Below are 22,618 nucleotides of genomic sequence, written 5' to 3'. Positions count from 1 at the left end.
TACTTTATTAAAAATTTGGACAGAACTTATGGGATGACCTGATAATTTTGTCCCTGTTAAAATATATATATGATTGTTAGTGTGTCCTGAATGACATGCTGAGTATATATATTTATATATGCATGTGTATATATCTATATGTATATATCATCATCATCATCTCCATCATTTAACGTCTGCTTTCCATGCAGGTATGGGTTGGCTGGTTTGACAGATGCTAGTTAGGCAGAAGACTGTACCTGCTTCTATTAGTTTTGGCATGGTTTTTATGGCTGGATGACCTTTCCAATACCAACTAAATATATAAATATATTTTACAATGTACAAAAATGTACTTCACGATAAAATTATTTTAGCATTTTCTACCTTGTCTTATTTTCCTTATACATATCGACTTGTGTTGCTTTTCTACCTTCTACACATATGTATATATGTATACACACACATTTATATATATATATATATATATATATATATATATATATTTCTTTACTACCCACAAGGGGCTAAACACAGAGGGGATAAACAAGGACAGACAAACGGATTAAGTCGATTATATCGACCCCAGTGCATAACTGGTACTTAATTTATCGACCCCGAAAGGATGAAAAGCAAAGTCGACCTCGGCGGAATCTGAACTCAGAACGTAACAGCAGACAAAATACGGCTACACATTTCGCCCGGCGTGCTAACGTTTCTGCCAGCTCGCCACCTTGAAATATATATATATATAAGTCCATATCCATATCTCTATAAATCCACATCAATATTTATTTCTATCTACATGTATATCCTGTATCTACCGGGTGCATGGGCTAAATTTGATGAGTTGGCATCGCCTTTTTTATGTGTTGGAGACATAGAGATTAAAGTTGTAGTTGAGATAAAATCAACTGATATGAAGGACTGGAAGCCATCTAAATATTGGAAAAGAGTTAACTCTATTGTCATGGTTTGCAACATATATCAAAATGTCGACATTATGACTGCCAGTCAATGCTCTGTGAATGCTGTAAAAGCTGTAACACATGATATGGACAGCTGCAACAGAGACTATGAAGCCATGTCCAGAAGGATGGTAATGGTCTTTGGGTATGTCTCTGTGAGGGTGATATGCTACTCCACATCTTTGAAAAGAGCCTTTGGCTCAATTCACACAGCTATGTGAAGCTGCTGGAGGCTGTGGTCAAACTCTGGCTGGAGAGAGTTGCTGCTGGAAGGCCATGTAAGTAGCAACGGCATATGGTTCCTTGCTATACCCCAAGAAAGAGTCAAAAGGGGTTGTCAGAGAATTTCTGTGACTTCACCATCTCCAATTTCTGGCCTCTTAATTCCTCTGATTGTAATCCCATGGATTTACTTAGAGCGAGATGTAGTTGAGAAAGATACCAACTACTCTGCCTATAACACCAAAGCTGAGCTGGTGACCAAGACCAAGGTGGTGTTTGTAGATCTTCCCAGGGACACAGTGAGGAACGCATGCCCCAGGTTCCAGAGCTGTCTTGAGGCCATCACAGAAGCTGAGGGTTGCTAGTTTGACTAAATGTTATCTCCCAGCCACAGTCCAGTTGACATGTTTTGATGTTTTAACCCTTTTGTTACCAACCCAGCTGAAACCAGCTCTGGCTCTGAGTACAAATGTCTTGTTTTTTCATAAGTTCTGAATTAAAATCTTCCACCAAACCTTAGTCACAATTTATGTTCCTAACATGAGCTGAATGATAACTAAGTTATTTTACTAAATTCTTTGTTATATTTAAAGTAATTGAAAGAAACACAGAATATCACAACAGAAATACAGTAACGAAAGGGTTAAAATACTTGTATTTTTGGATGGGATATAGTATTTTCTTTTCCTTTAATGCAAACTGTCAAATTTAGCATAAGCACCGTGTTCTCAACACACCAACATTGTATACAGTCACTGGTCACATGTGCACTATATACAACCACATTTCTTTTCCTTGTTTCAGTTATTAGACAGAGGCCAAACTGGGGCCCCACCTTGAATTGTTAGTCGAATGAAATGACTCCAGTACTTATATTTTTTTAAAGTCTGGTTCTTATTTTGTTGGTCTCGATTGCTGAACTGCTAAGTTATAGGGATGTAAAAATCCCTACAGTGGTTGTCAAGTGGTGGTGGTCTATCAAATCCATTCACAAAGCTTTGGTTGGTCAGAGGTTCTAACAGACACCCTAGGTGCCAAACTGTGGGACTGAACCCAGAGCCATGTAGTTAGGAAGCAAACTTCTTACCACACTGCCACACAAACATATCCAAACTACATGCTACAGACAATCACATGCATGTATTCACAAATACACCTACATGTGTTCACAAATACATCTACATGTATTCAAAAATACACCTACATGTATTCAAAAATACACCTACATGTATTCAAAAATACACCTACATGTATTCAAAAATACATCTACATCCACACTACACAAAATCCTATGCACACATTCATAAACACATCCACGTTACACATGTGGCATGCTACATCAACACTACCCTCAGTTACATTTACCCCTTCCTAAGCTTGTCTCTACTGCACACTGTCACAAGCACATATTCTTACACACAGCCATTGCAAACTACATTCGATCAATGAGAAGCAGAGGCACCACCCACATCTTACAATAGAAAATACTTATAATAACATACAGATGTTCACAGTCATGCATTGTTACATAGACACAAAAACACCCAATGAAAATTATGCACACACTTACACACATATGCACACAAGCACACACACTCACACGTACACATGGACAGACACACACATACAAACACACACAAACACATACACACACACACACCCACACTCACACACATATGCACAGACACACAATCACATATGCACACACACACAAACACACGCAAACACATACACACACACACTCACTCATACACACACACATATGCACAGACATGCACATGATCACATATGCACACACACACACACACACACACAAACACATACACACACCCACACCCCCACACACACTCACACACATATGCACAGGCACATGCACACAAACACACACACACACATACATACATGCACACATATACACACAAACCATTTCCCATAAAGACTGGAAAATAAAAGTTATGACACTTTAATGATATAACTATTAAATAGATAACTGAACATAATAATAATATGTCTGTGATAAACATAATGAATATAATATCCTGAGATAATAAATCACAGTAGATAATCTTAACTCATGGGAATAAATATGCATCGGCCTGGCTGTGTGGTTAACATGTTGACTTCCCAGCAACATGGTTTCATGTTCAATGCCAATTGTAGATCATGTCTCTCATCAAAAGCTTTGATTGACCAAAATTTCCGAGTGAAATTTGGAACCAGCATGGCAGCTACTCAAGGGAGCTGCCTGGTTTAATAATACTACCTGTCACTTAAGTTTCCTTTCAAGCCAATGGTGGTTCCTCTATGTGGTTGCTTGACATGCTAGAAATACTGGGTTCAGTCCCACAGCGTGGCGCTTTGGCCAAGTATCTTCTACTATAGCCTTGGGCTAACCAAACCCTTGTGAGTGGATTTGGTAGAGGAAACTGAAAGAAACCCGTTGTATATATATTTCTTTACTACCCACAAGGGGCTAAACACAGAGAGGACAAACAAGGACAGACAAAGGGATTAAGTCGATTACATCGACCCCAGTGCACAACTGGTACTTAATTTATCGACCCCGAAAGGATGAAAGGCAAAGTCGACCCCGGCGGAATTTGAACTTAGAACGTAACGGCAGATGAAATACGGCCACGCATTTCGCCCGGCGTGCTAACGTTTCTGCCAGCTCGCCGCCTTATATACACCTGTTGTATATATGCATGTATATATATATATATATATATGTAAGTGTGTGTGTATGTTTGTGTGTCTGTTCTGTGTTTGTCCCCCCAACATTGCTTGACAACCGATGGTGGTATGTTTACGTCCCCATAACTTAGCCATTCGGCAAAAGAAACCAATAGAATAAGTACTAGGCTTACAAAGAATAAGTCCTAGGGTCGATTTGCTCGACTAAAGGTGGTGCTCCAGCATGGCCACAGTCAAATGACTGAAACAAGTAAAAGAGTAAAAGAGTATGTGGTGATGTGGTGGTACTGAAGGAAATTAAAATGATACTTGTCTTCTCAACATTGTTAGTTTTTATACCATATTTAACATGTACAGAAACTCTGGAGAAACCATATTGATTTTAGGTTATATTCTTGGTTGATGTAATTTTTCTTTTTGTAGAATTTGCTGCTCTAGCTTGGCTGCAGTTGAATGACTGCAAACAATAGAAGACTAAAAGCAAGAACAAAGAGTTCAATGAACCATCAAATTCTATCAAAGAAAATAAAAGCAATTTTCTTGATTTCACTTGCTTTCTTCCTCTCTTATAAATATGTGGCCTTGTTTCAAAAGTAAGGAACAAATATCTGGTTCTTGTTGTTATAGTTACCAAATAGAAATATGTTACATCATCATCATCATCATCATCATCATCAATGATTTAATGGTCACTTTTCCATACTTGCATGAACCAGATAGAATTTGTTGAGGTACTTTTTCCAAGCAAGATATATTTTTCAGGATAGATAGGAAACTAATGGCATGTCTTCATTACGACCATCATGTAGTGTCAAGACAAGAAAAAAATCCGGGCTATTCAAGTCTGGGGAACATGAAGGCCAGTTGACATTGCCGTAGCGAGAAATTATTCTCTCTCCAAAGCCCTGTCGTAGTAACTGCATTGTTGCTCTTGTATGAGCAGTTGCCCCATCTTGCTGGAACCCTGTGTGGGGTCTACTTTGAATGGCTTTCACATTCCCCAGACTTGACTAGCCCAGATTTTTTCTTGTGGGGATACCTGAAAGTGAGAGTTTACCCCCAACAAACTGGAGAACCTGGTGCAACTGAAGGAGTACATCAATAGAGAAATCGGTGAAGTGGGGTCTGAAACTCTTGAGGGTGTTATGGTGTAAGTTTTGGAAAGAGGGTGGGTGTGTGAAGCCCAAAATGGCTGCCATTTAAGTGATGTCATTTTTCACATGTGATGTAGTGGTGTTGTAAAATTTGACTTGTGCATATTAATTTCCATTATGTCTTTTATATTGTATCAAAATTTCATGCATTTATTTGTAAAGTTAAGGAAGTTATTAAAATTTAAAACCCATTGGTGACCTTTGGGACACCCTGTATATACATATATTTATATACCAGCACTCTGTCGGTTATGGTAATGAGGACTCCAGTCGATTCAGTCAACAGTACAACTTACTCATGAAATTAACGTGCATATGGCTGAACACTCCACAGACACATGTAACCATAACGTAGTTTTCAGGAAGATTCAGCATAACACAGAGTGTAACAAGGCTGGCCCTTTAAAATACGAGTACTTCTTATTTTTGTCAGGTGAGTGGATTGGATCAACACGAAATAAAGTGTCTTGCTCAAGGACATGATGCATCACCAGGAATTGAACTCACAACCTTATGATCATGAGCTGAATACCCTAACCACTAAGCCATGTGCCTTCACTATCTATCTATCTATCTATCTGTCTATCTATCTATCTATCTATCTATCTATCTATCTATCTATCTATCTATCTATCTCTCTCTCTCTCTCTATATATATATATATATATATATATAAAATGCCACACATCCTCTTCTATTTTCTCCTCCTGTTTTCATTTTGACCTATCTCTTCATTCTAATCATACACGTCTCTACTCCACCTCATCTATCGACAAATACTACCAATACATTCTCAAAATTTCATTCACACTTTAAGACCCCTTCGATTGAGCAATACATAATCCATGGCTCCATACTTTGAAATGACTAAACATGAACTACTGTTGGAACTTACCATGTACCGGAAACTTTTTTACCACTGCTATACACCACTTTCCTCGAATAATGGAAATCTAACGACAATATTTTTATATATTTTATATTTTATTTCTACTTTCATTCTCTTATTTCCCCCTATATCCCCTATCTCCTCCTTTTCCATAATAATTCCTTATTTTGAGCTCAAATACTTACCTCTGTTTAACCATCTCACATCGTCTCTGAAGAAGAAATATTCATAGTATCCCAGAAACAGCTATAAGGCTATATCTATATCTTTTTCCTTACAAATGTCCTGAAAACTCCTCATAGCCTTGGTTTTGTTATCTCATTTTGTGTAATATATATATATATATATATATATACAGGGTGTGATGGGTAAATTATCGCCATTTTATATTTTTAATTTTGTGCATGATTTTGATTTTGTCAACTACACAGTATAGTAGGGTCAGTTGGGTCACAGTCTGAGAGAAAAACAGCACCCTGATGCAATTCACTCTGCCAGAAATTTGGAAATGAGATGCTGTACTGCTTGGCCTTCATGCTGGAAGCTCGAATACGAACATTTCAGAGTGTTTGGGTGTCAATCTGAGGACAGCGCAATCTGAGGATATGTACCGGGAGTGAGAAAAATCAAACATCCAGTCAACACCATGGTATTTGGAATAACCACTAGTGATGGTGACGTTATGCCTCCATTCATCTTCCCACATGGCCTCAGATTCAACACAGAGCCTACATCAAGTGCGTGGAGGAGGTAGTGCTGCTCTAGGTCAAGAAGGTAGCTACTGGAAGACCCTATGTCTTTTTTTTGTTTTTGGTCAGTAAGTGTTATTTTCTATTTGCTTCTATCTAGAAATCAGAAGAAATGACAATTCTTCTCTTCAAACTTTGCTTTTGTGACCTGGACATCAATGTTTTGAAACTGACCTATTTTCCATTACATTTCAAACAGATTCAGCACCGAGTTGCTCAAGCAGAAATATTGCTATAGAAACTATTCTGCTCAATAACACAGATTTGCTTGTCCGTTGCTTGACCATAACTACTTGAGCATGTCCTTTTGTGGCTAACAATACGTGCATCTCTGATTATGAGCAGCAGTAGCAGGGAAGCATCATAGCCATGTGTTGAGACGGGTTCTTTGGGGTTTGAATAGAAGTAACAAAAGCAAAGTTTGAAGGAAATATTGGCCGTTTTTCATCCTTTCTAGGAGTAAGGAAATAAGAAATAACAGTTCCTACCCAAGGACAAAAATCTTGTTACACAGTGTCCTGGCTGTGACCATTCTATCTACTCAGAGTTTGTATAAGATCGCATTATCCAATATATTTCTCATCTTCTAAGATGGTAGAAAGTAATTTTAAGGAAGGTTGGTTGGTATTTCTAGCATGTCACTCAATCCTGTATTAATTTCCTGGTTGATTTGTCAAAATTAAAATTAACATTTAATCTCTAGGATATTGAAAAACAGACATTGAGAAACATTTTCTTGACAAGGAAAAAATTGTGAGCCATATTTGTAACTTTATGTGTCTATTTTCATTGATGAACATTTTACTGGAAAATGTATGTCAAATTCAAAGCTAGCTTTCACACTGGTTTTTATAGTCTTGGATACAGACATACTGGAGAATGTTTCAACCAATAATAATCATTATAAGAAAAAGAGAAAAAAATCCAAAATATTAGCCAATTGTAAAAGAAAACAAAAAAATAAGAATAAAACAATCTATATAGTTTTTAGCCAATCATAAACCATTATCAGAGACAACCTAATAAATCGTGACTGCATTTTAACCAATAGGATGGTTAAGCAAAACACAATAAAATCTGGGTAGAGTTTAGCCAATCATAAAGCATTATGAGAATAACAATAAATCTAGACAGTATTTTAACCAATAGAAACTAAAATATGAAGCAATGAAATCTTGATAAATTTTAGCTAAAAAGAAAGCATTATAAAAGAAGCAATAAATTCAGCCAAGTTTTGGCCAATGTGAAAGAAACATGTCAAAGGGCATCAATAACAATAAATTTCTTTGGAAATATAATGTCAGAACTTGAAAGGGTTGCGGACTTGTATGTGAAAATCTTACAAAATGAAATTATTAAAAGTGTTTATGTTATTCTAGGAAAGCAGACACCGAACAATAATAAACTAAATCCATATATGTATGTATATATATATATATATATACACCCACACACATATATATGTGCGTGGGTATATGCATTCTTTATATTTATACATACACATATATGGATTTAGATTATTACTGTTACATGCACACACACACATATGTACGTACATAAATATGTACATATACACATACACACCTATAATATATATATATATATATATATATATATATTATATATATATATATATATATATATATATATGTGTATATATATATGTATATATATTTATATATATATATACTTATATATATATATATATACATATATATATATTTACAATATTGATTCTGCAACACAAAGTAAAATGGACATATACATGCACACACACACACAAGCCAACACATATGCTTACATATTCTCAAAGTCACATGCATGTCATATATATAGATATAGATATGTGTATATGTGTGTGTAAGCACAGGAGTGTGTGTGTGTGTGTGTGTCTGTGTGTGTGTTTATACAGATATATATTTATATAACATATGGATATTCATATAAACATGTACAGTGCATACACCTACTTACCTACTTAGAAACATATATTATGAATACATCCATATATTCTACACACTTATGCATACATACAAAAAGTGATGATATATAAACATTTGTGTCTGTATGAATAAATATAAATATATCTGTACTATGCATGTGTATATATATATATATACATACCTCTTTTATGTGTGTATATATATATATTATATTAAATTTATGTATATGCACATGTATATAATGCCCACGTATGTGTATTCATACGTAGGGGGAAATGGATGTAAAAATGATGTAAAAACGAACAAATGAAATAACTATATCAGATGCAAGCATATATACACCCACCCACACAGATGTGCTCATTCATACATATATATACATGCATATAGAAATATCTAGATATATTATAAAAGTGTGTGAATACATATTCATACATAGAAAAATTATGAATATATATTTTACCAACACTCTCACACATTTATATATACACATGTATAATAAATATATGCAGACATAAGAGAATAAATGTATAGTATAGAAAATAAAATTTAAAAAATAATGCAGCAATGTTTTTTCCGCCTTTCTCAATATCTGTGAAAATGAAGTAGGTTTATATGAAAAATATTAAATGTTTTGTTCAATATATTTAATAATTTGATAAAATATGGTAAAATTTATGTCCATTTGACTGAAATACATCAATTAAGAAATTTAAATAATCTATACAATTTTCTGACATACATTTTACTATGTAAGAATGTATAGATTCTTTTATTCTGAATTTTTTGCTATTTAAGCATGTATGATTTTCATCTTTTATCTTTCATCATTTACTTGATTCAATAAAAGTACTGTGGTCATGCTGCAGCAAACAGGTCGAAGGGTTTTAGTTGAACAAATCAACTTCAAGATTTATATGATATTTTAAAATCTGGTACTTAAAGATCTGTATAGGCACAGGTTGGCTGCGTGGTAAGACGCTTGCTTTCCAACCACATGTTTCCAGGTTCAGTCTTACTGTGTGGTGCCTTGGGAAGGTATCTTTTACTATAGCCTTGGGCCAACCAAAGCATTGTGAGTGGATTTCGTAGAAGGAACTGAAAGAAGCCTGTCATATATAATCCTGAAAAAATATATATGTGTATGTGTGTGTGTATGTGTGTGTGCATGCGCACACGTGTCTTTGTATCTGTATTGTCCCCCTACCACCACTTGCCAACCAGTGTTTGTGTGTTTATGTCCCCATGACTTGGCAGTTTGGCAAAGTAGATCAATATAATAAATACACAGATATATATAAATATGCATATATATACATACACACATATACATGCACACATACATCTGTACATATGTACACACACATATATATGCATGTGCATATATACACATACATAAACGCACACACACACACACATATATACATATATATACATATACATACACATTTATATCTACACACATATACATATATAAACACATACACATACATACCTACATATAAATACATACACACCTGCGCCTGCACACACATACATATACACATACATATACACATACATATATATACACAGCTACACACAATTATTCTCTCTCTCTCTTTACTCTTTTACTTGTTTCAGTCATTTGACTGCAGCCATGCTGGAGCACCACCTTTAGTCAAGCAAATCGACCCCGGGACTTATTCTTTGTAAGCCCAGTACTTATTCTATCGGTCTCTTATGCCGAACCGCTAAGTGATGGGGACATAAACACACCAGCATCGGTTGTCAATCAATGCTAGGGGGATAAACACAAACACACAAACACACACACACATATATATATATATATATATATATATATACGACAGGCTTCTTTCAGTTTCTGTCTACCAAATCCACTCACAAGGCTTTGGTCGACCCGAGGCTATAGTAGAAGACACTTGCCCAAGATGCCACGCAGTGGGACTGAACCCGGAATCATGTGGTTGGTAAGCAAGCTACTTACCACACAGCCACTCCTGCGCCTATATAAATGTATACATACAGCTTGTCTGAAGATATTATACAAATCTTTTTGTTTTAATAAAATGAATGTGCATGTACACAGGAAGCTGAAATTCTAGGATGTTGGTACAAATGCTCTTTCTTAATTGTGGCTAAAATTTGACATATATTTCAGCTGTTTTTTGTGAGTAATTAAGAATTTACTGTAATTGGCTGTCTGAAGTTATTATGCAAATGTTGGAATTTATATTTTTACAGTGTTAATAATACGTTTTTGCTATTTTGCTGGTTATAATATAATCATGGATAAAAAGAAAGATATTACAGCGTCTGAAAAGCAGAAAATAACTAAGCTTTTGAGTGATGCATTAGCCTCTTTGAACATTTCGAAGCATCTTGGCCGAGATCGTCGAACAATCAAGAAAACAAAATATTATACCAAGAACTTTCTCTTTATTATTCCACTATATATATATAATGTGACATCGTGTGTACCGTTGGCGATTTTTTCCTCTGTCTTCCCTTCTCTGGATCTTTCCTTCTCCTATGTTTCCGACGAAGAGCTCCGCTCGAAACGTTAAACCCTCCTTCTTTCCTGAGCGTCCAATAATGCTATATTTGTTCCACGTCCTCGCGTTGTTGTGTTTTTTTGTGCTTTCTTGTTTGGATTAACTTTATATATATATATATATATATATATATATTATATATATATATATATATATATGGAGTTTAACGCAGGTGTAATTCAAATACTTTTACTTCCGACACAGGTTTCGAAGATATCACTGATATTATTCCAAAGGAATAAAATGGTGTAAAACAATGTAATCTTCTCTTCAGGGAAGTGAAGAAATGAAACTCGTCAATCAGACATTTTAACATATATATACTTACGTGTGCGCGGCATTGTGCCTGTGTTTGCCCCAGCCACCGTTTGACAATCGGTGCTGGTGTGTTTACGTCCCAAATAAATTTAGTGGTTCGGCAAAAAGGGGCCGATAGAATAAGTACCAGGCTTTTAAAAAGTAAGTACTGGAGTCAATACATTCGACTAAAAATTCTTCCATGTGGTGCCCCAGCATGGCCGCAGCCTAAAGACTGAGACATGTAAAAGATAAAAAAAAAAAAAGATATATACAAGCCTCATTGGACGGAATGAAGCAGCTACCCAGTGGCGCAATCTACAGCAGCGCCGTCTGGAATATAAATACAAATTTCGAGTGTCATCAAGTGACCTGTTCGTTTTCAGTCTTAGATTCCTGCTGATGATGGCTTGAAACATTTATATTTAAATCTTGCACAGGTTTTAGCCATTGGTTCAATGTTTACCACTGCTCATGCGCAATTTATTAGGTCTTCATCAATTACAGTTTTTGTGTTCGTTACATTTAGTACGCTTGCACTTAGTTTACACTCCCTTTCTCCCCGCTCCAGACCCCTTTCTTTACACACACATTATATATTGGGTGGGCCATATTTTCATTGGAATTAAACAATTCAAAAAATTATTTTCTAATTGTGTTTATTACAGAAAGAAATTTATTGATTTTTTAAAACCTCTTTTGTAACACAATAGCCAATCCTCTCTCTTACTCTCTATTTTGCTTACAAATAAATCAAAATATACATACATACATACATATATGTATATATAAATGTATGTATATATATATATATATAATATATATATATATATATATATATATATATATAATATATATATATATATATAGGCGTGTCTTGCATATACATACATACATCAAATATTTACGCTATAACTTTATGAATAGAATTTTACAATTGAACTGAAAAATAATCTCCGGGTAATTGACTTAGTAAAGATCTCGACAGAGCAAAGAAAGCTCTAGAGAATGGGTATATATTGATATCTCGGCGCTAAAATTGATTAATTTTTCAAACTGCCCTTCTCCTTGCTTATCAAACCTATGCACACAGAATTGCATTCATACGAAGATGTTAATCGATGTTAGCGCCAGGATATCAGTATATATATCTATATACATAAATACTTACATAATGCACTCACATCCGCACTATACATATGTATGTATGCATGTATATATGTATATGCATGTATATGTATGTATATATATATATATACATGCATATACATATATATATATATATATATATGTATGTGTGTGTGTGTGTATGTGTGTATATGTATATGTATATATATATATATACATACATATATATATATAATATATATATATATATATATATATATATATATATATATATATATATATATATACATACATATATATATTTCTCGCCTTGTTTTTCTGTGTCCCTTTCTGTAGAAGAGCGTAGGCTCGAAACGTAAAAGACTTTTTCTATTCCTGAGCGTTATACTAATACATCTGTTTGTTTTGTACACCACCTGTCTTTGTCTTTTGTTTTTTTCGTAACTCTTCCTATATATATATATATATAATATATATATTATATATATATTATATATATATATATATATATATATATATATTATATATATATATATATATATATATATATATATAGTCCTTGTTTGTCCCCTCTATGTTTAGCCCCTTGTGGGTAGTAAAAAGAAATATATATATATAGGCCTTGCTTAGAGGCCTTAACTCCTGCATGTTGTCAGGAGCGACGTTGTGACATGGTGTGCCGAGAGTATCTTAAACCTGGCGGAGCCCATCTCTCTCAAGGTTTGATCATAGTTGGTCCATCAAATTCTTCATATTTTTGAAATGTTTTAACTGAAGAAGGCTTACGCAATGGACGCATCTCTTTTTATATACTACGCAAATCTGAAACGTGCGTATTAAATGATTTCAGACTCTTATTATTTAGTTTGACTTCATTATTACATCTAATACAAAAACAGCGAGCTATCAGAATCGTTGGCGTCCCGGGCGAAATGCTTAGCGGTATTTCGTCTGCCGTTACGTTCTGAGTTCAAATTCCGCCGAGGTCGACTTTGCCTTTCATCCTTTCGGGGTCGATTAAATAAGTACCAGCTACGCAGTGGGGTCGATATAATCGACTTAATCCGTTTGTCCTCTCTGTGTTTAGCCCCTTGTGGGTAGTAAAGAAATAAGTATTTCGTCTGCCGCAACGTTCTGAGCTCAAATTCCGCCGAGGTCGACTTTGTTTTTCATCCTTTCGGGGTCGATAAATTAAGTACCACTTGAGTACTGGGGTCGATGTACTCGACTATCTCACCCTAATTTCAGGCCTTGTGCCTATAGTAGAATGGATTATTGCATCTAATACGACTCGATGACAGTACAGACTTGATTTCGCTAAAGTGAATACTTTAACAATGATTTGGGGTAATTTGTTACATTTGACTGGAGTCGAAAATTCTGGTGCCACCACTGCTTCTTAGCGTAACTGAAAACTAAGATAGATAGATAGAAAGATAGATAGTTAGATACATATGTGCACGCGTGTGTGTTTGCGTGGGAACATGATGGGGTGCTGAAAAGTTCCTGGGTTTAAGGATATCGCGAAAGGCCTGGTTGGAGGCCCAACCTTCCGAGTTCTTTTACAGGGTTTAGAAAAACTGAAGGACCACTGCACTAAGTGTGTGAATCTGAGAGGGGAATATGTTGAATAAAGTCATAATTAAGTGATCCTCCTGTATTTTCTTTTACCCAAAGCTAGGAACTTTTCAGTACTCACTCGTATATATATATGTGAGTGTGTGTATACTCTTTTACTCTTTTACTTGTTTCAGTTATTTGACTGTGGCCATGCTGGAGCACCGCCTTTAGTCGAGTAAATCGACCCCAGGACTTATTCTTTGTAAGCCTAGTACTATCGTTCTCTTTTGCCGAACTGCTAAGTTACGGGGACGCAGACACACCAACATCGGTTGTCAAGCGATGTTGGGGCGACAAACACAGACAGACAAACACACACATATATATACATACATACGACGGGCTTCTTTCAGTTTCCGTCTACCAAATCCACTCACAAGGCTTTGGTTGGCCCGAGGCTATAGTAGAAGACAGATGCCCAAGGTGCCACGCAGTGGGACTGAACCTGGAACCATGTGGTTCGTAAGCAAGCTACTTACCACACAGCCACCCCTACGCCTATGTATATATATATAACTTATAAAACAAGAAGATGGAATGAACATGCTTTAATCATCAATCACAACAATTGTTTCTGTACAATAATAACAACTGTTCGTTACTGAGTTTTCCATATCATACTATTTACATACAATAGTATATAGATAATTACATAAATAAATATGATCCAGCTGGATCAGAGTCAGTTTCTAATCGTTTTGTACCCCATTGTATTTTTGGCATTCTGTCTCTGTGGAGTAACTTATGGATTCAAATAGACATAACGCATAAAGATATCAAATAAAGTAATGGCAGTAAGGAATGAAAATTATAAATCATAAAACAAAGAGACCAAAATTAGTAATAGGCGCAGGAGTGGCTGTGTGGTAAGTAGCTTGCTAACCAACCACATGGTTCCGGGTTCAGTCCCACTGCGTGGCATCTTGGGCAAGTGTCTTCTGCTATAGCCCCGGGCCGACCAACGCCTTGTGAGTGGATTTGGTAGACGGAAACTGAAAGAAGCCTGTCGTATATATGTATATATATATACGTATATGTATGTGTATGTGTGTTTGTGTTTGTCCCCTAGCATTGCTTTACAACCGATGCTGGTGTGTTTACGTCCCCGTCACTTAGCGGTTCGGCAAAAGAGACCGATAGAATAAGTACTGGGCTTACAAAGAATAAGTCCTGCGGTCGATTTGCTCGACTAAAGGCGGTGCTCCAGCATGGCCGCAGTCAAATGACGGAAACGAGTAAAAGAGTAAATGAGAGAGTAATGGAAATAAAAGTGAAGCGTATAAATATAAATGAAACCTAAAATTCTGTTCTTTATTATTCTATCGTAAGCATGTCTCCTTTTTCTTGTGAAGATAGATTAAAACTGTGTGTACTGTTTTCTGTTTTGATGCAGTTCACTTTACCAGATATTTTCGACCCAGAGTAGAGTAACATTCCTCTCCTGTTCCCCATATTGCTTTTTAACGGTTTTATTGAAATAGAGACAGGCTAAATTGTTCTAAACATGAGTCATATATTATTAGGAAATCGTTGCAAACTAATTGATATTCCGACTGCATTTAATGCATATGTTTCAATTGATTATGTAACAAATTACTATGTAAGTACCACCCTCATTAGTTGATTACAAACGAAATGCATTGATGGAATCGAGTTTGCCTCTATATATTGTAGCAGAGAGAAGAGAGTCGTATAAAACACGGAAAGAATTATATTATAAAGAGAGGGAATGAAAAAAAGACGAGACATTTGAATAGAGATCTAATGAAGAGGAGAAGATGTGTAATATAAAGTAAAAGTGAATAGATGAATAAGTAAGTGGATAACGTAGAGGACGATGGAGTTTGGTTAAAGAAAGGAGAAGAGGAAAAGGAGGAAAAGAGAGGAAACAAAGAAAAAATAGAGACAAGAACAATGAAGGGAATCAGTCTGGTGAGGACGCTGCTAATCAGATCATAAGGAATTTCGTAAGTGCTGTTCTTCTCAGCAGACCATAACACTTTAGATCTAAGAAAACATTTATTAGCCTATGTACTAGTAATAATTTCAAATCCCAAAATTGAAGAAAAGATTAGAGTTTTCCCTTATTTAGATATGCTACAGTTTCGAAATACGGGGTCTCATTGTAATTATGTACTCTTTACTTTCTCTCTTTTACTCTTTTACGTGTTTCAGTCATTTGACTGCGGCCATGCTGGAGCACCGCCTTTAGTCGAGCAAATCGACCCCGGGATTTATACTTTTGTAAGCCCAGTACTTATTCTATCGGTCTCTTTTGCCGAACCGCAAAGTGACGGGGACGTAAACACACCAGCATCGGTTGTCAAGCAATGCTAGGGGGACAAACACAGACACACAAACACACACACACATATATATATATTCATATATACGACAGGCTTCTTTCAGTTTCCGTCTACCAAATCCACTCACAAGGCTTTGGTCGGCCCGGGGCTATAGCAGAAGACACTTGCCCAAGATGCCACGTAGTGGGACTGAACCCGGAACCATGTGTTTGGTTAGCAAGCCACTTACCACACAGCCACTCCTGCACACTATATAAAAAGTAAACACAAAGAATTGGTAATACTATAAATAGTAATATTATATATAATATTAACAAAATTAATAGTACTATTAATAACAATATGTATGTATGTATGTATGTATGTATCTATCTATCTATCTATCTATATCTATCTATCATTTAAAATATACAATTTAAAGAAATAGTAGTAATAGTTTCATGCCAAAGAGATATAATAATTAGTTAGATTTTAAATAACATGACATTCATCTCCAAATAATCTTCCAGGCTCAGGGCATAGCGTCAGACCTAATTGAAAACTCAAGACACTAGTCTACGAGAAAACATGAGAAAAAAATTGTAAGAAAAACGTGATGAATTTTGATGGTAAAAAGTAGAAGAAAAATAATAAGAAAACCAAGATTTTCGTCTCCTTTGTATGTAGAAATCACATTTAATCTAGCCGATGTAGAATAATATAATGGAGTGGCGACCAAAGTTTGTGAAATAGCTACTCAATTTGGAGAGGTTTTTATTCCCTAGTTCGACAAAAAAAAACTTGTCCATGTGTTTGTATTTGCTAAAAATTTCGGACCTGGAATTAAGTAGTGTAGTAGAACTTGGATCGAAAAAGAATGTGCCATCTTTCAGCTACGCATTGGTTGCATTTCTTTTATCCATTCATATCTATCACAGTTTTCTCCCCGATACTCCATTTGACTGTACGTAGTGTGCAGTTGGTGTTCAGATACTATACATGTTAGCCAACTTAGTGTCTTTATTTTTATCAATGTGTCGCAAAAACCGTCGTAATCTTCCTTCTCGAATACGTTATCTTGGAGCACAGCTGTAACTTCAGCTTCATAACCAAGTGTTCATCAAACACAACTGATCAAGCTGGCAAGCTTCATAGTGTCGACAGTTACAAGTGGAACTGAGCTTTTGGTTTGACTTGTAATTGAAAATGTCCTTCAGATTGGGGCAGTAACTCTATAGAATTTACATCTATTTAGAATCTTCCCGTATCTATGGTTTATTGGAAGATGCATATTTAATAATGCCCGGAATTTCTTATCGCTGTTAATTTTAACATTTAAGGAGAAAGGTGTGGGTGAACTATATTATTTTCCTATGTCTAATTTTAGGCTTCATATTCTTAACTGCAAGGTTATATCATATCTTATAAATAGACCAAAGAGATGCAAGTTATGCGTAGCTGAAAGATCGCACATTCTTTTCCGATCCAAGAATTCCACTACGCTACTTAATTCAATATCCGAAATGTTTAGCAAATGCAAGCTGATGGACGATATATATAAAGTTGAAACTTTGTATAGTTGTATTTAGAGTAAGATATCAGTCAATCAAATTCCGCCATAGTCTTATTTGCACATTTTATTTTTGTATTTTTATAATTTTACAAATACCTTCACGTTTAATAACAATCCTCTAGTAAATGATTATGTAGTGGAATTAAGAAACAGCTAATACGTTTCACAATTGACAATTGCAGTAAAATGACTGGATTTTCTGTTTAAAATACCTACCAATAGGTTTCATCGAGCTGAAGTTCACGAGAGCATTTTAACCAATCAGCGTACGTCTTAGACGCCTCGGTATGAGTAAAATGTTAGCACAGTTGACTTTGATAAAGCCTTTTCATAGAAATATTTTAACCAATCACAGTGACCAGTAGAGGATTCAGTAATTATCAGATGTTGAGAAATATCTGATTCAACAAACAATTGTTTTGGCTAAAATATTTCTCACCGAAATTAATTTCAAAGGTTTTTCTACTCAAACAAAAATATCCATCCTTATTAATGGAAAAGGTATACAATATAGGACAATTTACAGCTTCCCAAGAAAGAAGATGAGTGAACTTCACGGTATATATATCTAAGGCGGCGAGCTGGCAGAAACGTTAGCACGCTGGGAGAAATGCTTGGCAGTATTTCGTCTGCCGTTACGTTCTGAGTTCAAACTCTGCCGAGGTCGACTTTGCCTTTCATCCTTTCGGGGTCGATTAAATAAGTACCAGTTACGCACTGGGGTCGATATAATCGACTTAATCCGTTTGTCTGACCTTGTTTGTCCCCTCTGTGTTTAGCTCGTTGTGGGTAGTAAAGAAATAGGTATATATCTAAATCCTTAAAATAAATTCCCGGGATGTCTGTGGCTACATGAATTCCTAATGGTAGCTTAGACGACTTAATATGTCCAGTTCAATCTCTTTCTCTTAAATTTGTTACTATAATTAATGTTTGTATAGTTATTTCTTTGTATATTAGTTCCCTCATGGTTGCTTAAAGTATTGCGATTGTTACACTGCACTGGTTATTAAGTTTCGAACACTGGCTATTAAGTTTCGAACACAACGCTTTCAGAATGTATAGATTAATCTTGATTTACCTCTAACATAACACATCTATGAGGTTTAAATAGCAGAGATGATAATATTTTTGTATCTCCTCTGAGTATAATAACGATAACACTAATAGAGTAAGACTTCTTATGAGTACATATCTAATGGAATGTGTAACTGTAGAAACTGTGATAAATACGCGCCCTCTGGAAACCAATGCCTAAGGATGGATATTATATATCTCGGTCAAAACATCTGATAATGTCCATTATTACATAGGCACTTCCGCCTCGAAATTCAAGGTTAACTTACACCAACGCATTCGTTCTTTGAAATACCAAAAAAAAAAAGCCCCCCAAAAAATGCACTTCATCGGCGAAATGGGACTTCAAAGAGTGGAATAAATCACTCTGTTTCGGGGTCTTTTATAGATAGTGCTCTTACAAATACACACACGCGGGCACACACACACAGGCACACACGCACGGGCACACACACACACACACACACACACACACACACAGAGAATGAGAGGTTGGAGCTGTATTTTGTGCCTGGTGGAGGCGTTTGAAATTGTAAATCCTTTCTAATTCACTAACATAGCAAGTTATTAATTTAATGTCCTCACTTAACAAAACATTCTTAAAATTTTCACACAAAATCTCACGTGATTAACTCACCTGGTTCTAAATAAAATTAATACCAACGTTATCTTAAGAATTCTTTCTTTTCTTTCATAAGTTACCTGTTATGGAATATATTTCTCTTTTCCCAAATAAGTTTGGACCTTTATTCCAATTCTTAACTGTTGCACACAATAGGCGCAGGAGTGGCTCTGTGGTAAGTAGCTTGCTAACCAACCACATGGTTCCGGGTTCAGTCCCACTGCGTGGCACCTTGGGCAAGTGTCTTCTGCTATAGCCCCGGGCCGACCAATGCCTTGTGAGTGGATTTGGTAGACGGAAACTGAAAGAAGCCTGTCGTATATATGTATATATATATATATATGTATGTATGTGTGTGTGTTTGTGTGTCTGCGTTTGTTCCCCTAGCATTGCTTGACAACCGATGCTGGTGTGTTTACGTCTCCGTCACTTAGCGGTTCGGCAAAAAGAGAACTATAGAATAAGTACTGGGCTTACAAAAAGAATAAGTCCCGGGGTCGTGTTGCTCGACTAAAGGCGGTGCTCCAGCATGGCCGCAGTCAAATGACTGAAACAAGTAAAAGAGTAAAAGAGTAAAAGAGAGTAACTGAGTTCAGTTTAATCTAAGTAAACCTGATATTTCTCAAACCGACTAGAGAGAAATATCTTATAAATTCTATATTGTCTTATACATTTTATCTACAGTTACTATGCACCCGGTTGACTTCCCTACGTTCCCTCTTCTAGGACTTTAAATGTCACCCTACCGCAGATTGACCAGCAAAAAGCTTGTTAATAGTAACTTTTCCTGAGTTGCGTTCTCACAATCTAATACACTGCAATGCTTGATGATATCTTGACCTACAGGATTGTGAATTTGGTAAGAATATAAGAAATCAAAGAAAGAAAATTGCTATGTGTGTTTTCTACAATCCTTCATCCACAACTTTGCAGCAGAATCTCAAAATCTACTACAATAACTTTTAATCTTTGAAGACAATAATTGGGTTGGGTAGGCAACACTTTATTGATTGACTATGCATACACGCCATTGTATAGCAAGGAAACAGCGCTTGAAGCCATTCGGAACGTTTGTAACTGTGAATAAAGTTATGTGAAAATATAATAAATATAATTCTTCATTCTTTGTCTGATTGCTATTATATTTTATGATTAATAGAGTAACCTACCGACAGGTGAATAACCTCGGATTTAAAATTTGTACAGATCATCCGGTGTATTCAATGTATGTGGATTATTATACTCTGCAATAGAAATTCTGTTAGTCATGTTTTACAGAATGGAGGACTGACGAAGATATACGCCTGAGATTCTTCACTCCCTAATTTAGATGTATGTGCGTATGTGTGTATGTATGTCTGCGTGTGCATGTGTGTGTATGTGAGAGAGAGAGTGAGAGAGTGTGTGTGTATGTTTATGTCTCCTTGTATCGATCTCGCCTGGTTGTTGTGAGTCGCACTGTGGTACAAGCAGCGACGTTTATTTTCAATATCTTCCAAAAAACATGTCTGACCATTAAAAAATATTGTCTTGCTTGGAAACAAGCGAGGGTTGGTGAGAAGAAGGACATCCAGCCGAAGAAAATTTGCATCAGTAAACTCCGTTCGAAACGCGCAAAGATGGAAAAGTGAACGTTAAATGTATGAATATTATATATATATATATATATATATATATAAAACATTATTGGTGAATTGAAGAAATGGAGCTGAACGCAGATTGAACAGAAATCGTTTTATTTCATTCTACACGTGTTTCGAAAGGCACAAATTACCAAAATCCGATTGAATAATGGGACCATATTGTGTCTTTCTCTTCAGGAAGAAAAAAGGAAATCCGTTGGAAAAACAAAAACAGAACAGAGGCAGAGCAAAAAACAAATCGAACTGTGCTCCTAAGAGCCCATGGCGAAACAGTTTCGCCATGGGCTCTTAGGAGCACAGTTCGATTTGTTTTTTGCTCTGCCTCTGTTCTGTTTTTGTTTTTCCAACGGATTTCCTTTTTTCTTCCTGAAGAGAAAGACACAATATGGTCCCATTATTCAATCGGATTTTGGTAATTTGTGCCTTTCGAAACACGTGTAGAATGAAATAAAACGATTTCTGTTCAATCTGCGTTCAGCTCCATTTCTTCAATTCACCAATAATGTTTTAATTTCAATTATCCGCACCAACGCACGGTTGCAACGCCAGATGGTTGTACCTCCAACCGTGCTGTTCACTGCTGTGATTTTTGCTACTAAGGTATCGGTTAAACTTTTGATTAATCTACTACAAGATTATTCATCTTTCTATTTCACATTATATATATATATATATATATATATATATATATATATATAAATAGTAAAAGCAATTAAGATTCAAGTGAGTTCTGTTGAATTCACATGAATGCGGTACTTAACTTAGATGCACCAGAAATCTATATGGTATTAACCATAAGATAATGCGGGGTGATTATAAACAAGAAAAAAGCAACAAAAATGGATCAATATTTCGGTACAATTGTTTCGTACGAAGACCAGCTTTATTAAGGCTGCAAGTATTGCAGTAAATATAAGTGACCCGTACTCATCAGCCGAAAAAACATCTGAGTTCTCCAAACATCTAAGGGGGTGGGGCTACACTCCTGAAACATCAGGGATAGTTCTATAAAAATCAGATTTAGATTTTAACTTTGGAAGTCCGTTTGTTATCTAAATCTGATTTTTATAGAACTATCCTTGATGTTTCAGGAGTGTAGCCTCACCCCCTTAGATGTTTGGAGAACTCAGATGTTTTTCTTTTGGCTGATGAGTACGGGTCACCTATATTTGCTGCAATATTTTCAGCCTTAATAAACCTGGTCTTCGTACGAAACA

This window comes from Octopus sinensis, linkage group LG10 (assembly GCF_006345805.1).
Source record: "Octopus sinensis linkage group LG10, ASM634580v1, whole genome shotgun sequence".
NCBI lineage: Eukaryota > Metazoa > Mollusca > Cephalopoda > Octopoda > Octopodidae > Octopus > Octopus sinensis.
Note: the sequence above shows the minus strand (reverse complement) of the source record.